The sequence below is a fragment of the Biomphalaria glabrata genome, chromosome 7 (assembly GCF_947242115.1).
Source record: "Biomphalaria glabrata chromosome 7, xgBioGlab47.1, whole genome shotgun sequence".
Lineage (NCBI taxonomy): Eukaryota > Metazoa > Mollusca > Gastropoda > Planorbidae > Biomphalaria > Biomphalaria glabrata.
Genome location: NC_074717.1, coordinates 14,748,457 through 14,759,118, shown reverse-complemented (window position 1 = coordinate 14,759,118; position 10,662 = coordinate 14,748,457).

Genomic DNA, 10,662 nt, shown 5'->3' with positions numbered 1-10,662 from the left:
CAATGTCACGTGATTAAGAAGCGTCTGTTTGTAGCATGCTCGAAAATATGTAAATACGGGTACAGCTCCGGATTTACGACAGTGCGTCTACCAATGGCCTTACCTTCAACATATTCAAACCTATGCACTTTTTAACACTAAAATATGCATAATAAATATTTGTTGAATAAAGGAAATCGAGTTTCAAGTTACAAGTACTCTCTTTCTTTATTGGTAAATATGTGATGCTTTTAGATTGAAGTATTTGTTATTCAAAGGTCGATCTTTAGTCAAGCTTTCCAAAGGGGCCTCCATAAAAATACTCTTGCCTCCACATACTTAAGTCCGGCCCTGCTTGACTGTTTACACTCAAATAATTAGGGACTTGTTGACTGAGTGGTAAAACCAAGAGTCTTGGGCTTTTGAATTTCGGGATTTTCACTGAGTCCATCCACCACCTGACCTTTCCGTACTTGTGGGTTGGTCTTGTGTTGGCCACATGACACCTTACTTGCTAACAGATAAACTTTACATTATTTCGATAATTGATCGTAAGGTCTAAAAGGGGGATACTTTACATACTAAGCTTACATGTTAGACTAACGTAGTATATTTACATATCACACTTAAAATTACCTTTTTTACCTACATACTACACTTTCATATTCTGTTCACATAATACACAAACAAATGTAACTTATTAAATTAAGTATATAATTTGAGCGCAATAACTGACCTTATATATATACTTATTTATTTATTTATTTATTTAAAACTTATTTTTAATCACTAAACACTCGTCTCTACTTTATCATGATAATTTGCTAGTTCCTAGTGCAACACATATATTGATGTTTGATTTTTATCATCTTTTTTATTTTTGTCATTGCATCTTAAAGCTTTTGATTTTAAAAAAATGATTTAATTGTTGTTGATGTTGTGTATTTTTTGTCATTACTGTTGTAGTTGTTGTTATTAGTAGTTATTTAAAAAGTTATATTTCTAGATGCTATTTTTTTGTAATTATATATTAATGTTTTTATTGTTTTTTTTGTATTAATGGTACATCATGTATTGTAATGTTTGGTATTGTAAAATGTTTTACATATTTCGGATGTTCCTTCAGAGTTGAAGATAGTTTACTTCCTAGTCCAAACCTCCGGCAGGACGACGGGGGATGGGAGCGGGCAGGATTTGAACCCTCGACCATCGATAAATCCGAACGATAGTCCAGCGCGCAAACCTCTCGACCAGGTATTATAATGCTTGGTATTGTAATGTTTGGCATTGTAATGTTTGGTATTTCAGCTCATTTATGTTTAGTGGTTTCATGTTGATGGTTACTGTTGTATTGCTGGTATATTTAGTTATTGCACGTATACGCTCTTCTGTATTTTGTATTGAAACGCTTCTGAAAGTTGGTGGGGACCCACTGGATTATGTCATTACATGTGTGACTTTCCTTAACGCTATCACGCCATGATGCCATCTTTGAGCATCACCATGATATCATCATTACAATAGCAACTAGGGGATGTGTCAGTCAGCACTCTGATATTTACTTCAGACAAAATGAGGTCATGAACTATGGGTAGGAAACGCAACAACTATATTTGTCACTGACATATGCAAACAACAGAGATAAAGGCCAGACTCAGCCATGTGATACACATTAGATGTCACATTGTCTTCTCGCCAAACTGTTGGGGGATAGAGTTGATCAGATTAACACTATCACTTTACAACAGATAGTAACAGTTGAGATTTATTGTTGACTGACATTCTTTCATTATCTTATTTAAAAGTAAGTTGTTTATTTGATTCATATATGTTTATTTGATTCATATATTCATTTAAAGTTTTAATTTAAACCAATGGCATGTTTTTTTTTTCTATTAAATATGCTTTGTAAGTCTAACTCAGGGCCAGCCTTACTAATTGCGGGGCCCAATTTAATGGATACTTTTGATTTTGTTTTACAATAACACTTTAATTAGATCATTATACCAACATTTGTTATACCAATCTTACGATAGAGCTACAATAAATGTTTTAACCCTTGAAGTCCTGCATCTTCAAAAGTCTGTGACAAGAGCCTTGACTGATAGTGAAATGCTTTGGAGAAATTGGCCGACAGTGTATAGGGTCGGCCCTGGTCTAATTATATTATTACTAAAAAAATAAATTATGTCCTTCTTTTTGGGTGGCCGAGAGTAGAGTGAGATAAAAGAGGTGAAGAGGAAGAGTATTAAAGAGACAGACAGACAGACAGACAGACTGGCTAGTTCATGAGAAGAATAGCGACACCAGTCTTGTTTACTTCATGTTTAGAAAGGGGAAAAATGAAGTAATTATATGTAGGTGTGTTTTTGAGACAGTGTGACTTTATTGAGACATCGTTTGAAAAGGGGGACAACTGAACAATTACTAGTTAAATCTAAAAATCTGTTATTATTATTGTGCATATTTCTAAATGTCTCAGCTTCGTGTTCAGTTTTGTTTTGTTAGAAAAAAACAACAACCTAGTGACAATAAAACTCTAGGACAACTTTCAAATAATTATTTAATGAACCAGAAATTAAAAACTAATTATATTTCGTTTTCATTAGTAATATCTATAACTAGACATATGTTACCCGCGACCCGCGGGTCTTTATTTGCGCATTACTGTCGATATAGTCACTGAGAGTGTTTTGTAAACAATTAAACGAAATAATAATGTAATAAGTAAAGCGAATGTGTCAATGTAAAAATAGTGTGAATGAAGCTAACAAATCAGAATAGCTAATAGGCTTAAATCCATTTGTTCAAATTAAAACATTTGCTTGTAGGCCTACATATATTTGATTAAAATTTGAGACGAATAGACTTAATTTTGTATGTTCATGTGTTACAGTATAAAGTAGATCTTTAGGTAGACATAGATCTTCTTCTTCTTCTTCTTCATCGTTCTCATTGTTATGTTGGAGTGTTCATATGACTAGACCAATACATGAGATGAACTGCGCAGTGGTTTCCAAATCAGGGAGCTCTCCATATAGTTTTCTTTCTATTGGGGTGATTTGGGGCCAATGTCTTATACGGGCCTCTTGGTAGAGAGAGCAGTTTTGGAGGACGTGGTCGGCATTTTCTGGTGATACTCCACATGGGCAGATTTCACTGGTTCCAATTTTGAGCTTCCGGAACATGTGTTGTCGCATTCTGTTGTGTCCGGTCCTGAGTCGAAAGATTAGACGTTGGTCTTGTCGGGATAGCTTATAGTAAGCATCATCTTTCTTGTGATTTGGATGGGAGCTCGTCCATTTCTCATTTATTTTATCTACAATTAATTTCTTCATTTCTTCTGGATAGAGTGCAGAGTTTACTTGTGAGTTTGTTCTCCCACTCTTGGCGAGTGTGTCAGCCTTCTCATTTCTTGCTAGTTGTATGTGAGCTGGTATCCATTGAATAACAGTTTTTTTGCTGTTGTGGTTGAGCTTTGTGAGTGCTGTTCTGAGGTTTTTAATATAAGGGGAATCAGAGTTTTGCAGGCTTCGGAGGGTTGTTTTTGCGTCTGTTAGAAAGACAATCTGACTGTGAGGGGAACTTGGATGATTTGCTAGCATGGTAGCAGCTAGTGCTAGTGCTTCCCTTTCTGCTCTGTGACTGTCAGAGAGCTCTCCAGTTGCAAAGGATTTTTCTAGTTTTCCTCCATCTGGCCATTCGATAAGTATTCCAGCTCCTCCATTTGTGGTGGCTTTATGGGATGAGCCATCCGTGTAAACTCTGATCCACTGATTGCTAGGGTAATTGGTATGTAGAAAACAGTTCACTATTTCCTTGAGCTCTGTTGGTCTGTAATCAGATTTTCTTTTTATGTTTTCAATATGGTCCCTTATAGTAGGAAGAGGGCTTTCGTCCCAGGGTGGAGATTCATTATAGTGTATCGAGGATTCCAGAGTAATTTTTTCAAGTTGGTGTTTCTTTTTTAGGTTTAGAGATTCCTGTATGAAATTGGTCCTTTTGAGACGGTTTTTTGTGCCAGTTTTGTGGATTTTTGTTCTGAGTGGGTGCCTCTCCAAGGTTTCCAATTTAGTGAATTGGGAAAGGATTTTTATTTCTCTTCTTTCATCCAGAGAGATCAGGGCAGCGGTTTCCTCCATAGCTCTTATGGGTGTTGTTTTGATTGCTCCTGTCATTATCCTTAGACCAATATTTTGAACCTTGTCTATTTTTCTTAGGTTGGTTTGGGCTGCTGAGCCCCATGCTGTGGCACCATATTCTAGTACAGGTCTTACATAACTGGTATAGGTCTTTTTCAGGATGTTGTGATTAGCTCCCCAATCTGTGCCAGCTAATTTTTTCAAGAGGGATAGTCTCTGGATGCCTTTACTCTGTGTTTTATCTATTTGGTTTTTCCAGGTTAGTCTCGGGTCATAGGTGACTCCAAGATAAGTAGGGCTGTCATTTTTTTCTAAAGCTTCCTTATCTAATGTTAATTTTATTGATCTATTTTATAGATCTAATCTAGAGGCTTTTATAGAGTTCATTCTGTGTTGCGCATGCGTGACCTTTTTTCATGAATGAATATACATAATATAGGCCTATCTCAACAGGGCTACGCAGCTTTATTTAGCGAAAAGCGAACGAATGTATTAAAAATGCTTTAGAAAAACAAATTGTAATGCTAATTTGATTAAAATATGAAATGAATGGACAATAATTAGTATGTTTATGTGTTAAAGCATAAAACTATCTTTGCGAAAAGAAGTTTTATCATCTTAGAGTTCAATAAGAGTTTTAGACCTAGGCCTAGGAATAGACTCAGTAGAGAGATGTGTTAATGTGTAACCATTTGGTAATGTCTAATGAAAGAATGTTCGCCAGGAAATCTGTAGTCACAGATATCAGGAATTAATTTATGTAAAAAATGCTTTTGAATAATCTAGTGGATTGGATTTAGATGTAGGCCCTATGTTAAACGTAGCTAATGATCCTTTCACGTTATTTCTCTTTCGCTACGACAATAAAATTAGTTTTGCGAAAATCGGTTTACCCGAAGTAGATACATTCTTATCTATTAAAAACGAAAAGAGCGATAGCTTTGTTAAATGAATGTGATTATAAAGTGAACAATTAAACGAAATAATTTTTAGTACGCGATTCATGAATGAATATAGATCTAGGCCTATCTCAACTCGGCTTCGCAGCTTTCGTAAACGAATGTAGCTTTAGAAAACCAAATTTGAATGTTTATTTGATCAAAATATGAAATGAATGGACTTTAATTAATATGTTTATGTGTTAAAGTATAAAACTATCTGTGCGAAGAGAAGTTTTATCATCTTAGAGTTGAATTAGAGTTTTAGATCTAGGGATGGGATTATAAAGTAAACAATTAAACGAATTAATTTTTAGTACGCGATTCATTACGGAATTGTCTAATGAAAGAATGTTCGTCAGGAAATCTGTAATCACAGATATAAGGAACTAATTTGTGTAAAAAATGCTTTTGAAAAACAAAATTGAAGGTCAATTTTATTATATAATGAAATCAATGGACCTTCTTTTGTATTTTCATGTGTCAAAGTAAAAAACTATGTGCGCCAAGTGTATTTCTTAAAATTAGATCTAGGTCTAAATCCTTTCTATCTTTTCTCATGTCAACATTGTAGACATGGCCTAGATCCATAAAATACTATAGCTGTAATAGAGTCGGACAACTTTATTTTTTTTGAGGGTCTTAAGTTTGTTTTAGGGCTACAATACATACACTACGGTCTAAGTTAGTACCCAAGGAACATTCCTGCCTAGTTTTATCAAGATTGGTCAAGCGGTTTTGATGTCTATAAGTAACATACATACATACATACATACATACATACATACATACATACATACATACATACATACATACATACATACATACATACATACATACATACATACATACATACATACATACATACATACATACATACATACATACATACATACACCTCACATTCTACTTTATAATATAGATTAGTCACTAAATACAACTACTGTGTCCGACACTCAATGACTTGAAGTAAATGGGGAGAGATTACGTAAATACAAAATACATTATTACACCAAAAGAAATGAATGTGTATTAGATGAGCTCTCAAATGTTTTGATGCTATTTTAAGAGACGCAATTCTAGGAATCTAAACTTGATTTATTCTAAATGTATGTCGTTATTTTATCTACACTAAAACAAATAACATTTTTGGTTGTCTGCAGGTGTTAGCAGTTGAAAGACACATTTGCTGAGTCTTAAAATAAAATAGTCAAGACCATTCACCGTGTCCTAGAATCAGCACAACCAACCTTGCTACACTAGCATGGGGGCAGGCGACGGCTCTGGCGAAGGTTCTGGAAAAGGGAAGCTGTGTCCAGGGATCATTTGGTCCTTCTGCTGGTTTGTTCTTCTCATCATCATTGGCTGGCCACTGGCATTTTTCATCGCTTGGCTGTACATCTTTCTCTTGCCCTTCAGCGCCTGCATTGACCCGGTCAAGAACGTGTGCGAGTCCATTCTGAAGATTGTCCAGCTTCCCTACACATGTGCTGAAGGAATCACCGACATGAAGCCAGTTTGTAAATAATTGTTCACTGAAGATTTTCAAGAACATTTTGACTTGAACATTTCTTGCTCTGTTAATATCTATGTGTCATCATAGCAGCACTGGGCGTGTCTGATTTGATATTTGTATGAGAACTTTCGACCTCATTCCATACTCAAATTTAGTTTTAATTAAATTATTTGGATCTCTATATCAAACCAAAGTCTTAGCCCAAAGCTAAGGAAGACATGACAAGAGACCAAAATCTTAGCCCAAAACTAAGGAAGACATGACAAGAGACCAAAATCTTAGCCCAAAGCTAAGGAAGACATGACAAGAGACCAAAATCTTAGCCCAAAGCTAAGGAAGACATGACAAGAGATCAAAATAATATATTTTTAAAAAATTTCATTTCTTATCTTTGCTCAACGCCATGGACCTCATTCACCTATCGTAAACAAACAACATTTATCCACGTGATAATACTGATAAAAGAATGGAAAAAAACTGTCACGTGAAAGCCTGTGTGTATTACGTAATTTGTGTAAGGAGATAAAGAACCACGTGGCTAAATATTGTTTGTTTACAATTGGTGAATGAGGTCCATTGGGACTGTTTATTTCTAAAGACAAAGTACATACGACACATGTATGTGTCAAGACACACACTTTCTAGTGCTCTATAGAAATGTTTGTCTCGTCATTGTTATTTGATATTCCCTTGAATGATATTACTCACTGTAACATGTTATCATTTAGTATACATTCTTCTCTTCATAATTATTAAATTAGTGTCTTGGTGACTCAGTGTCTCGGTGACTCAGTGTCTCGGTGACTCAGCGTCTTGGTGACTCAGTGTCTTGGTGACTCTATGTCTTGGGGACTAACATTTTTTCCTTGACTAGTTCATATTCATACAACTTTAGCATTGACATTTTCAGATTAATTATAAATTATTCTAAAATGATTTTGAGCAATTGTATGTTTTATTACCATATTGAGATTATACAAATGATGGTGAGATTGAGTGTTAGAATCATAAAAAAAAACTGTAAGATGTGGATTGTAAGTCATTCAGTCAATCAGTAAAATGACTAAATTTAAAACTAAAACATTGTTAACATTAAAAATAAATGTTTTTCAATGATGTGGTTAAATTATTCATTGAAAACAAGATTATGAATTCAAATATTTACAATCAAATAATCGTCATTGCTAATTATTCATGTGCATTACCTCAAAAATATCTGAGATTGTAGAATTATTTTTTTTCTAAATCAAGAGATAAAGATAAATAGAGATAGAGAAATAAAAAGATAGAGAATTACATAAATACAGAAATAGAAAATACGGCAAGAGAGGAAGAAAGATAGAGAGAGATATGAAAATAGAAATATTGACTGATAAATAGAGAAATAGAAATATTGAGATAATGAAATAGAGAAATAGACATTTGAGAGTAAGGATATTCAGACAGATAAATAGAGAAAGATAAATATATATATATATATATCATGGGCGTAGCCAGGGGGGGGGATTCTTGGGGTTCAAACCCCCCCCCCCGAAATGAAATCCCCCCCCTGATTTTTTGCTTTGATTTTGTTTATTTTAGGTGAGATTTTAATACTAAACCATCACTTGCCACAGCACAGCCAAGGGGGTTTTCTGTTTAAAAACCCCTACCAGGGGGGGTTTGAGTTTAAAACCCCTTTCTAGGGGGGTTCGAGTTTTAAAAACCCACCAGGGGGAGGTTTGAGTTTAAAACCCCCTACCAGGGGTTTTTGCAGTTAAATCCCCCTCTTCTATAAAACAAAACAAAAAAAAAATGCAAACGACAATCCCCAAATTCGAAGAGCACAGTTAAGAAAGATTTTGATTTTAAAACCCCTCTCCAAAATTTACGATAAACCCCCTCTTCAATATAAAAAAAAGCAAATTACACACTCAGAATTCTATGAGCGTATCCAAAGAGGTTTTGAGTTTACCTCCCCCCCCCCCCTTTAAGTAGTGTTTAAGTTAAAAAAATACCTCTTCAATACCCGATATAAAAAAAAGCAAATTACGCACTCAAAATGTTATGAGTGTAGCAAAATGGGTTTTGACTCAGTTTTGAGTTTAAACAACCCTTCAGCGGGGTTTGAGGGTAAAAAATACCTCTTTAATATTAAAAACAAAGCAAACTAAACATTCAAAATGTTATGAGTGTAGTCAAAGGGGTTTTGAGTTTAAACCCCCCGCAAGCGGGGTTTGAAGCTAAAAAATACATCTTCAATGTATACTAAAAGCAAAAGGCAACACTCAAAATGCTATGAGCATTGCCAAAAGGGGTTTAAACTCCCTTTCAGAGGGGTTTGATGCTAAAAAATACCTCTTCAATATAAAAAAAAAAGCAAATTACACACTAAAATTATTTGAGCATAGCCAAGCTAATTGGGGGTTTTGAGTTTTAATCCCTCTCCTACAAATGGCTTTTTTTAAAAGTTTAATACCCTTCCAGATGGTTTTGAGTTTAAAATCCCCCTACTGCGCGTTTTGAGGTGGAAAACCTCTATCTTCAATATTATTCTAGAGCAAACTACAGTTACTAAATTCTATGACCGTAGCTAAATGGGGATTTGAATTTAAAAAAAAAAAAAAACAACTCCTGAGATTTTTTAGTTTAAAACCCCCAAACAAATGATTTTGACGATAAAACTTCTCTTTTCGATATAAAATCTAAAGCAAACTACAGTCACTTATTCCAAGTGCTTATTCAAGAGAGGTTAAACATTTCACCAGTGGCGGGGCTCCATTAATAAAGTGCAGTGAATAGTCATCTGCCAAAATTGAAAAAAACTCAATGTGGCTCAACAAAGATAGCTAAGACAGCCCTTAGGAGTCAGTTATAGAGATCGGGTCTAAATCAAGGAAATCCTATGCCGAACTGGGAGTTGACACCTTAGTAAGATTGTGACAGAGCGTCGCATGAGGTTTGCGGGACATGTTCTCCGACAAAATGAATTATCATATAAGAAAAGTTGCGATGACATCCTAGTACAACTTGTCGCCACACATTCATGGAGGTCCTCTGTCCTCAGAGCAAGTGGGAAGAGGCTTCAGACATTACCAGTGACAGATTTTTGTGGAAACAGCCTGCCGCCAAATGTTCCGAACGGCGCGGTAGGGTCTAAAAGTCAGTAAGAATAGCAGATTAGGTTTTTGAAATAAAACTTTTAATAGAAGGAAAATGCACCGTAGATACCTCAGAATATGCATTTTGTTGGCTTTCAATACCAGAAATAGTGCTTGGCGGCGGGGCTTCGACCCGCGCTGGGGGAGCTCTTAGCGCTCCCCCAGACCCCCTTGATGGCAATGGCGGGAGTCTACAATTTTTCCACTAACTCCAGGAAGAACCTATTCTAGGGCACAATAAACGTCTTCCGAAAGAATGAAGGATCAGAATGTAATAAAGATTATGTACACACACACACACATATATACATATTTAAAAAAATCGCGCGGGGTGGGGGGGGGAAAGGAAAAAATCTGCCCCCCCAACCCCCCCCCCCCGAAAAAAAATCCTGGCTACGCCCATGATATATATATATATATATATATATATAGAGAGAGAGAGAGAGAGAGCATGCTATAAAAACAAATTCATTATTACAATTATAAAAAGTCTTAATTCTAACCTCTAGAGTTGCACTTTGTTCCGGAGACCTCTAAGAGAACTTGTAGACATTAATTAATAAATAAGAAACTAGTAACGCGCTGGACAGTCGTTCAGATTTATCGATGGTCCAGGGTTCAAACCCTGCCCGCTCCCATCCCCCGTGGTCCTGCGGGAGGTTTGGACTATGAAGTAATTATCTTCAACTCTGAAGGAACATCCGAAACATGTCAAACATTGTACAACAAAACATTCCTCAAGATTTCTTATTTAGATGAACAGAATGTAACGAGCCAATCCTCAGGTCATGTGACGTAAGTCTACTTGACATAAAGTCTGTTACTGTAGTTAAAAGCAGCACCTGATGGTTTTGAAAAGTGATTGCATTGTGACCATTAGAAAAAAAGAGTGACTCGTTCAAAAGATGTGGATAACTGTCTAGAAAACCAGCAGGCTTATACGATCT